We start from the raw sequence: 14504 nt of genomic DNA, 5'->3' as shown, positions 1-14504 counted from the left end.
CTATACTAATTCGGACCCTATGATTCACACCAACCCGTGATGTTTTTCTCACTCCTACTATTGAATGTAATGTTACAAGCCCATACAATGCGCACCACCCCGCGATGTTTTTCAGAAACCTATCCTACATTGCCACTGCATGTTTCCTGACCTCCCCATGCTGACCACCCCGTGGTGCTTTTCTCCATCCTACATTGCCACTCACTGCCTATCCTAATTCAGACCCGATGATTCACACCACCCCGTGTTGTTTTTCTCACTCCTACTAGTGAATGTAATGTTACACACCCACACAATGCGCAACACCCCGCGATGTTATTCAGAAACCTATCCTACATTGCCCCTGCATGTTTTCTGACCTCCCCATGCTGACCACCCCGTGGTGCTTTTCTCCATCCTACATTGCCACTCACTGACTATCCTAATTCAGACCCTATGATTCACACCACTCCATGATGTTTTTCTCACTCCTACTAGTGAATGTTATGTTACACACCCATACAATGCGCACCATCCCACGATGTTTATCAGAAACCTATCCTACATTGCCACTGCATGTTTCCTGACCTCCCCATGCTGACCACCCCGTGGTGCTTTTCTCCATCCTACATTGCCACTCACTGCCTATCCTAATTCAGACCCTATGATTCACACCACTTCGTGATGTTTTTCGCACTGCTACTAGTGAAGGTAATGGTACACACCCATACAATGCGCAACACCCCGCGATGTTTTTCAGAAACCTATCCTATATTGCCCCTGCATGTTTCCTGACCTCCCCATGCTCAACACACCCTGGTGCTTTTCTCCATCCTACATTGTCACTCACTGCCTATACTAATTCGGACCCTATGATTCACACCAGCCCGTGATGTTTTTCTCACTCCTACTAGTGAATGTAATGTTACACACCCATACAATGCGCACCACCCTGCGATGTTTTTCAGAAACCTATCCTACATTGCCACTGCATGTTTCCTGACCTCCCCATGCTGACCACCCCGTGGTGCTTTTCTCCATCCTATATTGCCACTCACTGCCTATCCTAAATCAGACCCGATGATTCACACCACCCCGTGATGTTTTTCTCACTCCTACTAGTGAATGTAATGTTACACACCAACACAATGCGCACCACCCCGCGATGTTTTTCAGAAACCTATCCTACATTGCCCCTGCATGTTTTCTGACCTCCCAATGCTGACCACCCCGTGGTGCTTTTCTCCATCCTACATTGCCACTCACTGCCTATTCTAATTCAGACCCTTTGATTCACAACACTCCGTGATGTTTTTCTCACTCCTACTAGTGAATGTTATCTTACACACCCATACAATGCGCACCACCCCACGATGTTTATCAGAAACCTATCCTACATTGCCACTGCATATTTCCTGACCTCCCCATGCTGACCACCCCATGGTGCTTTTCTCCATCCTACATTGCAACTCACTGCCTATCCTAATTCAGATCCTATGGTTCACACCACCCCGTGATGTTTTTCTCACTCCTACTAGTGAATGTAATGTTACACACCCATACAATGCGCACCACCCCGCGATGTTTTTCAGAAACCTATTCTACACTGCCACTGCATGTTTCCTGACCTCCCCATGTGACCACCACGTTGTGCTTTTCTCCATCCTACATTGTCACTCACTGCCTATCCTAATTCAGACCCTATGATTCACACCACCCCGTGATGTTTTTCTCACTCCTACTAGTGAATGTAACGTTACACACCCATACAATGTGCACCACTCCGCGATGTTTTTCAGAAACCTGTCCTACATTGCCGAGCATGTTTCCTGACCTCCCCATGCTGACCACCCCGTGGTGCTTTTCTCCATCCTATATTGCCACTCACTGCCTATCCTAATTCAGCCCCTATGATTCACACCACCCCGTGATGTTTTTCTCACTCCTAATAGTGAATGTAATGTTACAAACCCATACAATGTGCACCACCCCGCGATGTTTTTCAGAAACCTATCCTATATTGCCCCTGCATGTTTCCTGACCTCCCCATGCTGAAAGAACCGTGGTGCTTTTCTCCATCCTACATTGCCACTCACTGTCTATACTAATTCAGACCCTATGATTCACACCAACCCGTGATGTTTTTCTCACTCCTACTATTGAATGTAATGTTACACACCCATACAATGCGCACCACCCCGCGATGTTTTTCCGAAACCTATCCTACATTGCCACTGCATGTTTCCTGACCTCCCCATGCTGACCACCCCGTGGGAATTTTCTCCATCCTACATTGCCACTCACTGCCTATCCTAATTCAGACCGTATGATTCACACCAACCCGTGATGTTTTTCTCACTCCTACTAGTGAAGGTAATGTTACACACCCATACAATGCACACCACCCCGCGATTTTTTTTAGAAACCTATCCTACATTGCCACTGCATGTTTCCTGACCTCCCCATGCTGACCACCCCGTGGTGCTTTTCTCCATCCTACATTGCCACTCACTGCCTATCCTAATTCAGACCCTATGATTCACACCACCCCGTGATGTTTTTCTCACTCCTACTAGTGAAGGTAATGTTACACACCAATACAATGCGCACCACCCCGCGATGTTTTTCAGAAACCTATCCTACATTGCCACTGCATGTTTCCTGACCTCCACATGCTGACCACACTGTGGGGCTTTTCTCCATCCTTCATTGCCACTCACTGCCTATCCTAATTCAGACCCTATGATTCACACTACCCCGTGATGTTTTTATCACTCCTACTAGTGAATGTAAACTTACACACCCATAGAATGCGCATAACCCCACGATGGTTTTCAGAAAACTCTCCTACATTGCCACTGCATGTTTCCTGACGTCCCCATGCTGACCACCCCGTGGTGCTTTTCTCCATCCTACATTGACACTCACTGCGTATCCTAATTCAGACCCTATGATTCACACCACTCCGTGATGTTTTTCTCAGTCTTACTAGTGAATGTAATGTTACACACCCATACAATGCGCAGCACCACCCATGTTTTTCAGAAACCTATCCTACATTGCCACTGCATGTTTCCTGATCTCCCCATGCTGACCACACCGTGGTGCTTTTCTCCATCCTACATTGCCACTCACTGGCTATCCTAATTCAGACCCTATGATTCACACCACCCCGTGATGTTTTTCTCACTCCTACTAGTGAATGTAGTGTTACACACCCATACAATGCACACCACCCCGCGATGTTTATCAGAAACCTATCTTAAATTGCACCTGCATGTTTACTAACCTCTTCATGCTGACCACACCATGGTGCTTTTCTCCATCCTACATTGCCACTCACTGCCTATCCTAATTCAGACCCTATGATTCACACCACCCCGTGATGCTTTTCTCACTCCTACTAGTGAAGGTAATATTACACACCCATACAATGCGCACCACCCCGCGATGTTTATCAGAAACCTATCCTACATTGCCACTGCATGTTTCCTGACCTGCCCATGCTGACCACCCCGTGGTGCTATTCTCCATCCTACATTGCCACTCACTGCCCATCCTAATTCAGACCCTATGATTCACACCACCCCGCGATGTTTTTCTCACTCCTACTACTGAGTGTAATGTTACACACCCATACAATGCGCACCACCCCGCGATGTTTTTAAGAAACCTATCCTACATTGCCACTGCATGTTTCCTGACCTCCCCATGCTGACCACCCCGTGGTGATTTTCTCCATCCTACATTTCCACTTACTGCCTATCCTAATTCAGACCCTATGATTCACACCACCCCGCGATGTTTTTCTCACTCCTACTAGTGAGTGTAATGTTACACACCCATACAATGCGCACCACCCCACGATGTTTTTCAGAAACCTATCCTACATTGAAATTGCATGTTTCCTGACCTCCCCATGCTGACCACCCCATGGTGCTTTTATCCATCCTACATTGCCACTCACTGCCTATCCTAATTCAGACCCTATGATTCACACCACCCCGTGATGTTTTTCTCCCTCCTACTAGTGTATGTAATGTTACACACCCATACAATGCACACCACCCCGCGATGTTTTTCAGAAACCTATCCTATATTGCCCCTGCATGTTTCCTGACCTCCCCATGCTGAAAACACCTTCGTGCTTTTCTCCATCATACATTGCCACTCACTGCCTATACTAATTCGGACCCAATGATTCACACCAACCCGTGATGTTTTTCTCACTCCTACTATTGAATGTAATGTTACACACCCATACAATGCGCACCACCCCGCGATGTTTTTCAGAAACCTATCCTACATTGCCACTGCATGTTTCCTGACCTCCCCATGCTGACCACCCCGTGGTGCTTTTCTCCATCCTACATTGCCTCTCACTGCCTATCCTAATTCAGACCCGATGATTCACACCACCCCGTGTTGTTTTTCTCACTCCTACTAGTGAATGTAATGTTACACACCCACACAATGCGCAACACCCCGCGATGTTATTCAGAAACCTATCCTACATTGCCCCTGCATGTTTTCTGACCTCCCCATGCTGACCACCCCGTGGTGCTTTTCTCCATCCTACATTGCCACTCACTGACTATCCTAATTCAGACCCTATGATTCACACCACTCCATGATGTTTTTCTCACTCCTACTAGTGAATGTTATGTTACACACCCATACAATGCGCACCATCCCACGATGTTTATCAGAAACCTATCCTACATTGCCACTGCATGTTTCCTGACCTCCCCATGCTGACCAGCCCGTGGTGCTTTTCTCCATCCTACATTGCCACTCACTGCCTATCCTAATTCAGACCCTATGATTCACACCACTTCGTGATGTTTTTCGCACTGCTACTAGTGAAGGTAATGGTACACACCCATACAATGCGCACCACCCCGCGATGTTTTTCAGAAACCTATCCTATATTGCCCCTGCATGTTTCCTGACCTCCCCATGCTCAACACACCCTGGTGCTTTTCTCCATCCTACATTGCCACTCACTGCCTATACTAATTCGGACCCTATGATTCACACCAGCCCGTGATGTTTTTCTCACTCCTACTAGTGAATGTAATGTTACACACCCATACAATGCGCACCACCCTGCGATGTTTTTCAGAAACCTATCCTACATTGCCACTGCATGTTTCCTGACCTCCCCATGCTGACCACCCCGTGGTGCTTTTCTCCATCCTATATTGCCACTCACTGCCTATCCTAAATCAGACCCGATGATTCACACCACCCCGTGATGTTTTTCTCACTCCTACTAGTGAATGTAATGTTACACACCAACACAATGCGCACCACCCCGCGATGTTTTTCAGAAACCTATCCTACATTGCCCCTGCATGTTTTCTGACCTCCCAATGCTGACCACCCCGTGGTGCTTTTCTCCATCCTACATTGCCACTCACTGCCTATTCTAATTCAGACCCTTTGATTCACACCACTCCGTGATGTTTTTCTCACTCCTACTAGTGAATGTTATCTTACACACCCATACAATGCGCACCACCCCACGATGTTTATCAGAAACCTATCCTACATTGCCACTGCATGTTTCCTGACCTCCCCATGTGACCACCACGTTGTGCTTTTCTCCATCCTACATTGTCACTCACTGCCTATCCTAATTCAGACCCTATGATTCACACCACCCCATGATGTTTTTCTCACTCCTACTAGTGAATGTAACGTTACACACCCATACAATGTGCACCACTCCGCGATGTTTTTCAGAAACCTGTCCTACATTGCCGAGCATGTTTCCTGACCTCCCCATGCTGACCACCCCGTGGTGCTTTTCTCCATCCTATATTGCCACTCACTGCCTATCCTAATTCAGCCCCTATGATTCACACCACCCCGTGATGTTTTTCTCACTCCTAATAGTGAATGTAATGTTACAAACCCATACAATGTGCACCACCCCGCGATGTTTTTCAGAAACCTATCCTATATTGCCCCTGCATGTTTCCTGACCTCCCCATGCTGAAAGAACCGTGGTGCTTTTCTCCATCCTACATTGCCACTCCCTGTCTATACTAATTCGGACCCTATGATTCACACCAACCCGTGATGTTTTTCTCACTCCTACTATTGAATGTAATGTTACACACCCACACAATGCGCACCACCCCGCGATGTTTTTCCGAAACCTATCCTACATTGCCACTGCATGTTTCCTGACCTCCCCATGCTGACCACCCCGTGGGAATTTTCTCCATCCTACATTGCCACTCACTGCCTATCCTAATTCAGACCGTATGATTCACACCAACCCGTGATGTTTTTCTCACTCCTACTAGTGAAGGTAATGTTACACACCCATACAATGCACACCACCCCGCGATTTTTTTTAGAAACCTATCCTACATTGCCACTGCATGTTTCCTGACCTCCCCATGCTGACCACCCCGTGGTGCTTTTCTCCATCCTACATTGCCACTCACTGCCTATCCTAATTCAGACCCTATGATTCACACCACCCCGTGATGTTTTTCTCACTCCTACTAGTGAAGGTAATGTTACACACCAATACAATGCGCCCCACCCCGCGATGTTTTTCAGAAACCTATCCTACATTGCCACTGCATGTTTCCTGACCTCCCCATGCTGACCACACTGTGGGGCTTTTCTCCATCCTTCATTGCCACTCACTGCCTATCCTAATTCAGCCCCTATGATTCACACCAATCCGTGATGTTTTTCTCAATCCTACTTGTGAATGTAATGTTACACACCCATACAATGCGCACCACCCTGCGATGTTTTTCAGAAACCTATCTTACATTGCCACTGCATGTTTCCTGACCTCCCCATGCTGACCGCCCCATGGTGCTTTTCTCCATCCTACATTGCCACTCACTGCCTATGCTAATTCAGGCCCTATGATTCACACCACCCCGTGATGTTTTTCTCACTCCTACTAGTGAATGTATTGTTACACACCCATACAAAGCGCACCACCCCGCGATGTTTTTCAGAAACCTATCCTACATTGCCCCTGTATGTTTCCTGACCTCCACATGCTGACCAGCCCGTGGTGCTTTTCTCCATCCTACATTGCCACTCACTGCCTATCCTAATTCAGACCCTATGATTCACACCACACCGTGATATTTTTCTCACTCCTACTAGTGAATGTAATGTTACACACCCATACAATGCGCACCACCCGGGATGTTTTTCAGAAAACTATCCTACATTGCCACTGCATGTTTCCTGACCTCCGCATGCTGCCCACCCCATGGTGCTTTTCTCCATCGTACATTGCCACTCACTGCCTATCCTAATTCAGACCCTATGATTCACACCACCCCGTGATGTTTTTCTCACTAATACTATGGAATTTCCTGTTAGAAACCCTTACAATGCGCACCATCCCGCGATGTTTTTCAGAAACCTATCCTACATTGCCACTGCATGTTTCCTGACCTCCGCATCCTGACCACCCCGTGGTGCTTTTCTCTATCCTACATTGCCACTCTTGCCTATCCTAATTCAGACCCTCCGATTCACACCACCCCGTGATGTTTTTCTCCCTCCTGATAGTGAATGGCCTGTTAGAAACACTTACAATGCTCACCACCCCGCGATGTTTTCCAGAAACCTATCCTACATTGCCATTGCATGTTTCCTGACCTCCCCATGCTGACCACCCCGTGGTGCTTTTCTCCATCCTACATTGCCACTCACTGCCTATCCTAATTCACACCCTCTGATTCACACCACCCCATGATGTTTTTCTCACTCCTACTAGTGAATGGCCTGTTAGAAACACTTACAATGCACACCACACCGCGATGTTTTTCAGAAAGGTATCCTACATTGCACTGCATGTTTCCTGACCTCCACATGCTGACCACCCCATGGTGCTTTTCTCCATCCTACATTGCCACTCTCTGCCTATCCTAATTCAGACCATCTGAATCACACTAACCCGTGATGTTTTTCTCACTCCTACTAATGAATGGCCTGTTAGAAACACTTACAATGCGCACCAACCCACGAAGTTTTTCAGAAACCTATCCTACATTGCCACTGCGTGTTCCCTTACCTCCCCATGCTGACCACCCCGTGGTGCTTTTCTCCATCCTACATGGCCTCTCACTGCCTATTCTAATTCAGACCCTCTGATTCACACCTCTCCGTGATATTTTACTCACCCCTACTAGTGAATGGGCTGTAAGAAACATTTCGAAGGCGCACCACCCCGCGATGTTTTTCAGAAACCTATCCTACAATGCCACTGCATGTTTGCTGACCTCCCCAGGCTGACCACGACGTGGTGTTTTTCTACATCCTACATTGCCATTCATTCCCTATCCTAATTCAGACTCTACGATTCACACAATCCCGTGATGTTTTTCTTACTAATACTACGGAATTTCCTGTTAGAAACACTTACAATGCACACCACCCCGCGATGTTTTTCAGAAACCTATCCTACATTGCAACTGCATGTTTCCTGACCTCCACATGCGGACCATCCCGTGGTGGTTTTCTCCATCCTACATTGCCACTCACTGCCTATCCTAATTCAGACACTCCGATTCACACCACCCCATGATGTTTCTCTCACTTCTACTAGTAAATGGCCTGGAAGAAACACTTACAAGGGGCACCACCCCGGGAAGTTTTTCAGAAACCTATCCTACATTACCACTGCATGTTTCCTGACCTCCCCATGCTGACCACCCCGTGGTGCTTTTCTGCATCCTACATTGCCACTCACTGCCTATCCTAATTCAGACCCTACAATTCACACCACCCCGTGATGTTTTTCTCACTAATACTACGGAATTTCCTGTTAGGAACCCTTACAATGCGCACCACCCCGCGATGATTTTCAGAAACCTGTCCTACATTGCCACTGCATGTTTCCTGACCTCCCCATGCTGACCACCCATTGGTGCTTTTCTCCATTCTACATTGCCACTCACTGCCTATGCTAATTCAGACCCTATGATTCACACCACCCCGCGATGATTTTCTCACTCCTACTAGTGAATGTAATGTTACACACCCATACAATGCGCACCACAACGTGATGTTTTTCCGAAAGCTATGCTACATTGCCACTGCATGTTTCCTGACCTCTCCATGCTGACCACCCCGTGGTGCTTTTCTCCATCGTACATTGCCCATCACTGCCTATCCTAATTCAGACCCTATGATTCACACCACACCGTGATGTTTTTCTCACTCCTACTATTAAATGTAATGTTACACACCCATACAATGCGCACCACCCCGCGATGTTTTTCAGAAACCTATCCTACATTGACACTGCATGTTTCCTTACCTCCCTATGCTGTCCACCCCGTGGTGCTTTTCTCCATCCTACATTGCCTCTCACTGTCTTTCCTAATTCCGACCTTATGATTCACACCACCCTGTGATGTTTTTCTTACTCCTACTAGTGAATGGCCTGTTAGAAACACTTACAAGCCACAACACCCCGCCATGTTTTTCAGAAACCTATGCTACGTTACCACTGCATGTTTCCTGACCTCCCCGTGCTGACCACCCCATGGTGCTTTTCTCCATCCTACATTGCCACTCACTGCCTATCCTAATTCAGACCCTACGAATAACACCACCGCGTGATGTTTTTCTCATTAATACTACGGAAGTTCCTGTTAGAAACCCTTACGATGCGCACTACCACGCGATGTTTTTCAGAAACCTATCCTACATTGCCACTGCATGTTTCCTGACCTCCCCTTGCTGCCCACCCCGTGGTGCTTTTCTCCATCCTACATTGCCACTCACTGCTTATCCTAATTCAGACCCTCCGATTCACACCACCCCGTGATGTTTTCTCCCTCCTGCTAGTGAATGGCCTGTTAGAAACACTTACAATTTCGCACCAACGCACAAAGTTTTCCAGAAACCTAACCTACATTGCCACTACGTGTTCACTGACATCCCCATGCTGACCACCCGTGGAGCTTTTCTCCATCCTACATTGCCACTCACTGCCTATTCTAATTCAGACCCTCTGGTTCACACCACCCTGTGTTGCTTTTCTCTCTCCTACTCGTGAATGGCCTGTTATAAACCCTTACAAGGCACCCAACCCCGCGATGTTTTTCAGAAACCTATCCTACATTGCCACTGCATGTTTCCTGAAATCCCCATGCTGACCACCCCATGGTGGTTTTATCCAACCTACATTGCCACTCACTGCCTATTCTAATTCAGACCCTCCGATCACACCACCCAGTGATGTTTTTCTCACTCTTACTAGTGAATGGCCTGTAAGAAACACTTCCATTGCGCACCACCCCGCGATGTTTTTCAGAAAGCTATCCTATTTTACCACTGCATGTTTCCTGACCTCCCCATGCTGACCACCCCGTGGTGCTTTTCTCCATCCTACATTGCCACTAAGTGCCTATCCTAATTCGGACCCTAGGATTCACACCACCCCGTGATGTTTTTCTCACTAATACTACGGAATTTCCTGTTAGAAACCCTTACAATGCGCACCATCCCGCGATGTTTTTCAGAAACCTATCCTACATTGCCACTGCATGTTTCCTGACCTCCGCATGCTGACCACCCCGTGGTGCTTTTCTCCATCCTACATTGCCACTCATTGCCTATCCTAATTCAGACCCTCCGATTCACACCACCCCATGATGTTTTTCTCCCTACTGATAGTGAATGGCCTGTTAGAAACACTTACAATCCGCACCACCCCGCGATGTTTTTCAGAAACCTATCCTACATTGCCATTGCATGTTTCCTGACCTCCCCATGCTGACCACCCCATGGTGCTTTTTTCCATCGTACATTGCCACTCACTGCCTATCCTAATTCAGACCCTACGAAACACACCACCCCGTGATGGTTTTCTCATTAATACTACTGAATTTCCTGTTAGAAACCCTTACAATGCGCTCTACCACGCTATGTTTTTCAGAAACCTATCCTACATTGCCAGTGCAAGTTTACTGACCTCCCAATGGTGACCACCCCGTGGTGCTTTTAGCCATCGTACATTGCCTCTCACTTCCTACACTAATTGAGACCCTCCGGTTCACACCACCCAGTGATGTTTTTCTCACTCCTACTAGTTAATGGCCTGTTAGAAACCCTTACAATATGCGCAACCCCGCGATGTTTTACAGAAACCTATCCTACATTGCCACTGAATGTTTCCTGACCTCCACATGCTGATCACCCGTGGTGCTTTTCTCCATACTACATTGCCACTCAATGCCTATTCTAATTCAGACCCCCTGGTTCACACCACCCCGTGATGCTTTTCTCTCTCCTACTCGTGAATAGCCTGTTATAAACACTTACAAGGCACCCAAACCCGCGATGTTTTTCAGAAACCTATCCTACATTGCCACTGCATGTTTCCTGAAATCCCCATGCTGACCACCCCATGGTGGTTTTCTCCATCCTACATTGCCACTCTCTGCCTATCCTAATTCAGACCATCCGAATCACACTACCCCGTGATGTTTTTCTCACTCCTACTAATGAATGGCCTGTTAGAAACACTTACAATGCGCACCAACCCACGAAGTTTTTCAGAAACCTATCCTACATTGCCACTGGGTGTTCCCTAACCTCCCCATGCTGACCACCCCGTGGTGCTTTTCTCCATCCTACATGGCCTCTCACTGCCTATTCTAATTCAGACCCTCTGATTCACACCTCTCCGTGATGTTTTACTCACCCCTACTAGTGAATGGGCTGTAAGAAACACTTCGAAGGCGCACCACCCCGCGATGTTTTTCAGAAACCTATCCTACAATGCCACTGCATGTTTGCTGACCTCCCCAGGCTGACCACGACGTGGTGTTTTTCTACATCCTACATTGCCATTCATTGCCTATCCTAATTCAGACTCTACGATTCACACAACCCCGTGATGTTTTTCTTACTAATACTACGGAATTTCCTGTTAGAAACACTTACAATGCACACCACCCCGCGATGTTTTTCAGAAACCTATCCTACATTGCAACTGCATGTTTCCTGACCTCCGCATGCTGACCACCCCGTGGTGCTTTTCTCCATCCTACATTGCCACTCACTGCCTATCCTAATTCAGACTTCCGATTCACACCACCCCATGATGTTTTTCTCACTCCTACTAGTAAATGGCCTGGAAGAAACACTTACAAGGGGCACCACCCCGGGAAGTTTTCCAGAAACCTATCCTACATTACCACTGCATGTTTCCTGACCTCCCCATGCTGACCACCCCGTGGTGCTTTTCTGCATCCTACATTGCCACTCACTGCCTATCCTAATTCAGACCCTACAATTCACACCACCCCGTGATGTTTTTCTCACTAATACTACGGAATTTCCTGTTAGGAACCCTTACAATGCGCACCACCCCGCGATGATTTTCAGAAACCTGTCCTACATTGCCACTGCATGTTTCCTGACCTGCCAATGCTGACCACCCCGTGGTGCTTTTCTCCATTCTACATTGCCACTCACTGCCTATCCTAATTCAGACCCTATGATTCACACCACCCCGCGATGATTTTCTCACTCCTACTAGTGAATGTAATGTTACACACCCATACAATGCGCACCACCCCGTGATGTTTTTCCGAAAGCTATCCTACATTGCCACTTCATGTTTCCTGACCTCTCCATGCTGACCACCCCGTGGTGCTTTTCTCCATCCTACATTGCCCATCACTGCCTATCCTAATTCAGACCCTATGATTCACACCACACCGTGATGTTTTTCTCACTCCTACTAGTAAATGTAATGTTACACACCCATACAATGCGCACCACCCCGCGATGTTTTTCAGAAACCTATCCTACATTGACACTGCATGTTTCCTTACCTCCCTATGCTGTCCACCCTGTGGTGCTTTTCTCCATCCTACATTGCCTCTCACTGCCTATCCTAATTCCGACCTTATGATTCACACCACCCTGTGATGTTTTTCTCACTCCTACTAGTGAATGGCCTGTTAGAAACACTTACAAGCCGCAACACCCCGCCATGTTTTTCAGAAACCTATGCTACGATACCACTGCATGTTTCCTGACCTCCCCGTGCTGATCACCCCATGGTGCTTTTCTCCATCCTACATTGCCACTCACTGCCTATCCTAATTCAGACCCTACGAATAACACCACCCCATGATGTTTTTCTCATTAATACTACGGAAGTTCCTGTTAGAAACCCTTACAATGCGCACTACCACGCGATGTTTTTCAGAAACCTATCCTACATTGCCACTGCATGTTTCCTGACCTCCCCATGCTGCCCACCCCGTGGTGCTTTTCTCCATCCTACATTGCCACTCACTGCCTATCCTAATTCAGACCCTCCGATTCACACCACCCCGTGATGTTTTCTCCCTCCTGCTAGTGAATGGCCTGTTAGAAACACTTACAATTTCGCACCAACCCACAAAGTTTTCCAGAAACCTAACCTACATTGCCACTACGTGTTCACTGACATCCCCATGCTGACCACCCGTGGAGCTTTTCTCCATCCTACATTGCCACTCACTGCCTATTCTAATTCAGACCCTCTGGTTCACACCACCCCGTGATGCTTTTCTCTCTCCTACTCGTGAATGGCCTGTTATAAACCCTTACAAGGCACCCAACCCCACGATGTTTTTCAGAAACCTATCCTACATTGCCACTGCATGTTTCCTGAAATCCCCATGCTGACCACCCCATGGTGGTTTTATCCAACCTACGTTGCCACTCACTGCCTATTCTAATTCAGACCCTCCGATCACACCACCCAGTGATGTTTTTCTCACTCCTACTAGTGAATGGCCTGTTAGAAACACTTACAAGCCGCAACACCCCGCCCTGTTTTTCAGAAACCTATGCTACGTTACCACTGCATGTTTCCTGACCTCCCAATGCTGACCACCCCATGGTGCTTTTCTCCATCCTACATTGCCACTCACTGCCTATCCTAATTCAGACCCTACGAATAACACCACCCCGTGATGTTTTTCTCATTAATACTACGGAAGTTCCTGTTAGAAACCCTTACAATGCGCACTACCACGTGATGTTTTTCAGAAACCTATCCTACATTGCCACTGCATGTTTCCTGACCTCCCCATGCTGCCCACCCCGTGGTGCTTTTCTCCATCCTACATTGCCACTCATTGCCTATCCTAATTCAGACCCTCCGATTCACACCACCCCGTGATGTTTTTCTCCCTCCTGATAGTGAATGGCCTGTTAGAAACACTTACAATGCGCACCACCCCGCGATGTTTTTCAGAAACCTATCATACATTGCCATTGCATGTTTCCTGACCTCCCCATGCTGACCACCCGTGGAGCTTTACTCCATGCTACTTTGCCACTCACTGCCTATCCTAATTCAGAAGCTCAGATTCACACCACGCCGTGATGTTTTTCTCACTCCTACTAGTGAATGGCCTGTTAGAAACCCTTACAATGCGAACCACACTGTGATGCTTTTCAGAAACCTATCCTACATTGCCAGTGTAAGTTTTCTGACCTCCCAATGGTGACCA

The sequence above is a fragment of the Cavia porcellus genome, unplaced genomic scaffold, assembly GCF_034190915.1.
Source record: "Cavia porcellus strain 051 isolate PalLab524CR breed Dunkin Hartley unplaced genomic scaffold, mCavPor4.1 scaffold_45, whole genome shotgun sequence".
Lineage (NCBI taxonomy): Eukaryota > Metazoa > Chordata > Mammalia > Rodentia > Caviidae > Cavia > Cavia porcellus.
This window is presented reverse-complemented; position numbering follows the sequence as displayed.